This window comes from Heteronotia binoei, chromosome 8 (assembly GCF_032191835.1).
Source record: "Heteronotia binoei isolate CCM8104 ecotype False Entrance Well chromosome 8, APGP_CSIRO_Hbin_v1, whole genome shotgun sequence".
Classification (NCBI taxonomy): domain Eukaryota; kingdom Metazoa; phylum Chordata; class Lepidosauria; order Squamata; family Gekkonidae; genus Heteronotia; species Heteronotia binoei.
In genome coordinates, this window is record NC_083230.1 from 120,494,425 (window position 1) to 120,500,424 (window position 6,000).

At 50.5% G+C, this 6,000-nt stretch overlaps 1 protein-coding gene across 1 annotated transcript in view; it reads right to left on the minus strand.

Moving 5' to 3' along the window:
• The window catches only part of LOC132575765 (centrosomal protein of 83 kDa-like), a 43,375-nt gene extending 37,895 nt beyond the window's left edge, over positions 1-5,480 (minus strand). The window contains exon 1 of the mRNA XM_060244455.1: positions 5,279-5,480. The gene's annotated coding sequence lies outside the window, so the exon portion shown is untranslated. The remainder of the gene's footprint in view (positions 1-5,278) is intronic.
• Positions 5,481-6,000: the final 520 nt, after the last annotated feature.

Genomic DNA, 6,000 nt, shown 5'->3' on the forward strand with positions numbered 1-6,000 from the left:
TGGCTTCTCTTATGTTCTTATGTGACACAGAGCGTTGGACTGGAGGGGCCATTGGCCTGATCCAACAGGGCTTCTCTTATGTTCTTATGTGACACAGAGTGTTGGACTGGATGGGCCACTGGCCTGATCCAACATGGCTTCTCTTATGTTCTTATGTGACACAGAGTGTTGGACTGGATGGGCCATTGGCCTGATCCAACATGGCTTCTCTTATGTTCTTATGTGACACAGAGTGTTGGACTGGATGGGCCCTTGGCCTGATCCAACAGGGCTTCTCTTATGTTCTTATGTGACACAGAATGTTGGACTGGAGGGGCCATTGGCCTGATCCAACAGGGCTTCTCTTATGTGACACAGTGTTGGACTGGATGGGCCCTTGGCCTGATCCAACATGGCTTCTTATGTTCTTATGCAGTCCGGGGGCCGAATCAGGAGCCCCGAGCAACCGACTGCCATCTGCTTCCTTCTCCCTCTCTTGCTTCTTTCTGCATAACAGTTTGCTTTGCAAGGCTTGCTCAGCTCCACAGGAGCTACAGGGCAAAACCTCTATTTCCTCCATTGGCTGAGGCTCCTCCCTTGGGGAGGAAGGGGGAGGAGGCAGAGCTTGTTTTTCCAGGCTCTCTCAATCGCACAGTAGAGCTACTGAGTCAAGCCTCTCTTCCTTCTGTTGACTGATCAAAGCCACCAAATAATACCTGATCCCCTCGTCTGATGGAGTGTGCTTAGAGACCACACGAAAGCTTATGTTCTAAATAAAACGTGGTTGGTCTTAAAGGTGAAACTGGACTCCTGCTTTGTTCAACCAAGTCATACAGCGTCTTTCAGTTTGCAAAAATATGTTACAAGGATTGTGTACAACACATAATAAACAATACAATAAAGATAGAAGCTGGCGGCGCTAGGGCCTTTTAAAGTAACAGAAACCCCAAGGGGCCAAACAACCCCATCCCCAAATGAACAGATATAAGTCCAAATTTGGAAATAGTCCAACTGAAATTCACAAGGTGGGTGCTCCTGCGGAACGTAGCTTCAACATAGCCGCTTTCTTAAAAAGACGTCTCTCTAGATTTTGATGACATTTCAATTCCTTCTTCAGTTTAAGGGCTCAATTATTTAGGAACCTTGTTCTGCATTCTCTAATCACAGCACTAAGCTTCTCATTTCAATGTGAACATCGGCCTCTATCGTTATCGTACTGTTTATTATGTGTTGTACACAATCCTTGTAATATATTTTTGCAAACTGAAAGACGGTGTACTACTTGGTGGCTTTGATCAGTCTACTAATTACACCAAGTGCCCTTCAAGCAGCTCTCTTCCTTCGGTTGGCTGAGGGTCCTTCCCCCAGTCCCCTACGGAAGGAAGGAAAGAGCCACAGCTTCCTTGGCCCAGTTCCCAGGATCCTGTGGGAGAAATGCAAAGAAAGCTCCTTTAAGACCAACAAGTGCTATCCCCAAAACAACGACAAAATTATTACTGCATATAGTTACGATTGCAAGAATACTATATGCAAAATACTGGAAGATGTCGAAGATACCTAATAGAGAGGAATTCGTATCTAAACTATTAGAAGCTGCGGAATTAGATATGCTGCCTACAAGATTGCATGACGGTAACTTACAAAAATGTAAAGAGGCATGGGATCCTATGTATACTTGGGTGAAAAGTAAAGGACTCGTTTTGGAATAATAGAAATCTGAATTGACAAACCCCTAACACTCCTTGTGGGAACAGGAGAGTGTTTATGAGGTGTGTGCGAGGTTTGACTGTTGCATTTTCTACGCTGATTAGTGTATTTGTTGTTATTAGCGTATTTGTTGTTATTTATGTTGATATGTTGTTATGGTGTAGTATTTAATAAAAGGAACTTTATTTGAAAAAAAGACCAACAAGTGCTAATGTTTTAAGTTTTAAAAAAATATGTATTTAATTGTGTTTGTCTGTGTCCTTTATAAAGTTTATATCTCTGCTACCTAATCTTAAATAGGTAGGAGAGCCGGTTTGGTGTAGTGGTTAAGTGTGCGGACTCTTATCCAGGTTTGATTCCCCACTCCTCCACTTGCACCTGCTAGCATGGCCTTGGGTCAGCCATAGCTCTGGCAGAGGTTATCCTTGAAAGGGCAGCTGCTGTGAGAGCCCTCTTCAGCCCCACCCACCTCACAGGGTGTCTGTTGTGGGGGAGGAAGGTAAAGGAGATTGTGAGCCACTCTGAGACTCTTCGGAGTGGAGGGCGGGATATAAATCCAGTATCTACTTCTTCACACATGGCCTGGCCTGGCCCAACCCAATGGAGTCTCAATTATGTCAGATCCGGCCCTCATAACAAATGAGTTTGACACCCCAGAGGTAAAGCTAGTCCCCTGTGCAAGCACCAGTTGTTTCTGACTCTGGGGTGACGTCAAGTTACACGCAGCCAAAATCTGCCACCCAAATAAACTTACGGTATTCTATAACTGGTCTGCCTTAGCCAGCATACCTTAACAGGAAGAGTGAAGATAGTGGATCATTCCTTATGTAGTAATCCCCATGTCAGCTTTCTGAAGAGGTCATGCGCCCTGCTCTATTTCGAGGGGAGTGAAGGGCACGGAATGCCACAGTCCCTATTACGTCCCCAGTTTTGAGTGCATGCCTTAAGGAGGCTTGCCCTGCTCACTCATCATTGAGTTTTCGGGAATGCAGAGAAAACAAGGGGCTCTGCCAAAGGCCTTTGTGGGTTTTAAAGGAGCTGCTGTTAGCGAGCTTTTATTTTCAGATTTTGACTACGGTTCATCGGATATGGGACAGGAGTCCTCAGCCAACAGATCACAAACATACATACAGCACAGAGAGAGGGGGGGGAGACATAAACAGCGGCTTCAAAGGGCACCGAAGTGCAAGAGACAGACTGCACCAGCCCTGTGCAAAGCACACAATGTTAAGGTATGACATCCTCTGAGCCTGTAATAGAGCCTTGCCCTTTGACCCTGCTGCTACATTTCCCCCTCTAGCCTCTTTAGGTGGATCTGCCAAGGGAGGCTGCTTCATGCTAATCGAGCAGCCTCTAGAAAACAAAGGTGTATGCCACAATAATAGTTAGTCTTGAAGGCCATTTTTGCATTTATTCTTTAACAACAACACTGTACATTTATACCCCGCCTTTCTCTCTGAATGAGAGTCTCAGAGCGGCTTACAATCTCCTTTATCTTCTTCCCTCACAGCAGATACCCTGTGTGGTGGGTGGGGCTGAGAGAGCTCTCCCAGAAGCTGCCCTTTCGAGGACAGCTCTGCAAGAGCTATGGCTGACCCAAGGCCATTCCAGCAGCTGCAAGCGGAGGAGTGGGGAATCAAACCCGGTTCTCCCAGATAAGGGAGCTCTGGCTGACCCAAGGCCATTCCAGCAGCTGCAAGTGGAGGAGTGGGGAATCAAACCCGGTTCTCCCAGATAAAGAGTCCGCGCACTTAACCACGACACCAAACAAGAGTTATGCGTGGAGACGGAGGCACAGGCAAGGGCAGCCAAATTTAACTCCTCCTGGTAGGCACGGCAGGCGGTTGCCAAGCTGCAAGAACCAAGTGCGGCTGGAGCTTTCAGTGCAGGAAGAGAGCAAGGAAGCCCTGAATACAAGATAGCAGAAGTGTTCTGCAACTGGAATGACAGTCCCTGGAACCAAAGAAACTGCTCTGGACCTGGAAAGGACAGTGTCCAGTGTGGAATGACAATCCCTGGGGTAGTATAATTTATGGATTTGGTTTATTAATATCCCACTTTTCTCCCCAACGGAGCTGCAAAGCAGCTGACATCATTCTCCTCTCCTCTCTTTTATGCTCACAACCCTGTGAGGCTGAGCATTGTCAAGTCCCCAGCAGCTCAGTGATCAACACTAGGCCATGCAAATAATAGACTTTTACTTGACTTACTGACAGGTTAGGCTCAAGACAGCTCTTGCGAAAACTGGCGTTGACGGGCAAGCGCCCTCTGCTTATACCTCATGTAAAAACCGTTATACATTCAAGCTCAAGGCGCGAAGCAAGCGATCTCTTCCTCCTGGTCCTTTCACAGCCCCCTTGCAAGGGCACACATATCAGGCAGAGACGGCCTTGGCCATCCCTGAGATCAGGCAGAAGGAATGTGCTTCAGTTGTTACACAGAGATAGGAGCTGGCCAAGCGAGAAGCGAATAGCGTTCTGGCTAAATGACAAGAGGCACTCTTGACAAGCACGACTAGCCCAAGGTCACCCCGTCAGCTTCCACGGCACAATTTGGGATTCAAAACCTGAGTCTCCCAGATACTAATCTCTGAACCACTTACACACTAAGCAGACCCCCCCCCCCAAAGCCACACACACAATCATGCCTTCTTCAACCGCAGATCTGATGGGCAGAAGCCAGAGAGCAGCTGGATCACCTGCCCGCACGCCCTGCCAAGATGAAAGTGATGTGTGGGGGGCGTGAAGGGGGTGGGTGGCTTGGCCCCCCGAAAGAGATTTGCCCGGCACTGGTGGGGGGGGAGAAGGTTTGAAGCAAAAAGGAGGGGATTCCTGCCTGCCTCTCCTTCCTGGGAAACAAACGGCTGCCTGACCAGAAAGGCTCTATAGGAGAAAAATGTCCCCCTTCTCCTCCATAGTAGGAAGAGTACCAATAACAGGAGGGTAGGGGGGAGAAGCCCCTTTTCTCCTCCATAGAGTAGAGGGGACAGGGTTGCCAAATCAGCAAGGGATGGGGCAGGGGGCAGGGTTGCCAGAGATTTTGGAATGGAACCTGGGAAATGTATCATCATAGAGTTGGAAGGGACCTTCAGGGTCATCTAGTCCAGGCCCCTGCACAACGCAGGAAACTCACTAATACCTCCCCACACACATGCAGTGACCCGTTCCACGCCCAGAAGACGGCCAGGATCCCTGGCCAAAGTGTCCTGGGGGGGAAAAAAATGCTGCCTGATCCCAAAGTGGTGATTGGCATTTCCCGGGAAATGTAAGAAAGGGTCTGGAGAACTAAGCCCAAGCAGAGCCCCCTGAAGCCACACCCACGACAGCCACGCCCCCTCATTCCCTAGCTGAGAGAGAGAGAGAGAGAGAGAGAGAGAGACGTTGGAGCGCGCGGGTGTCGGTTGCCTGGTTACCTGGCACCTGGCTCGCGCTTCCTCCCGCCGCGCACGCGCACTGGCCCGAGCCCCCTCCACGAGATCCGCAGACCCCAAGATCCCCCCGAGCTTCAGCGGGGACCAAGGGCCGCGGGGCTTCTTCGACGACCCGCGACCTGGCCGGCTATTCCCGCCCTTCTCCTCCTGCTTCCCCCTCACCTGCCGGCCGCGGCACAGCACCGCCGCCCTCTTCGGGCCGTTTAAAAATGGCGCCTCCGCTCCGCTCGCCCCGCCTTCCCGCTTGAGCCCTCTCGGGACCCGTAGGCTGGGCTACCTTTTTCACGCTCAAGCTGCGGCCGAGGCAGGAACCCACCGGAGGAGACGTTGGCCAGGCCGCGGAGCATCACGGGAACGCGGAAGCGGGGTCCCTGCGGGGAAAGGAGGGGGCGGGGCTTGCTGATCCCATCTCTCTGGGAAGGAAGTAGGACTTGGAAGCGCTTTTGAGACCAGCAAAGTTTTATTCGGAATGCAAGTTTTGTAGGTCTCAAAAGTGCTACTGGACTCCTTCTGAGAGCCAGTTTGGTGTAGTGGTTAAGTGTCAAGACTCTCATCTGGGAGAACCGGGTTTGATTCCCCACTCCTCCACTTGCAACTGCTGGAATGGCCTTGGGTCAGCCATAGCTCTGGCAGAGGTTGTCCTTGAAAGGGCAGCTGCTGTGAGAGCTCTCTCGGCCCCACCCACCTCACAGGGTGTTTGTTGTGTGTGTGTGGGGGGGGGAGGAAGGTAAAGGAGATTGTAAGCCGTTCTGAGACTCTTCGGAGTGGAGGGCGGGATATAAATCCAATATCTTCATCTACCTCACAGGGTGTCTGTTGTGGGGGGGGGGGGGGAGGAAAAGAGATTGTGAGCCCCTCTGAGACTCTTTGGAGTGGAGGGCGGG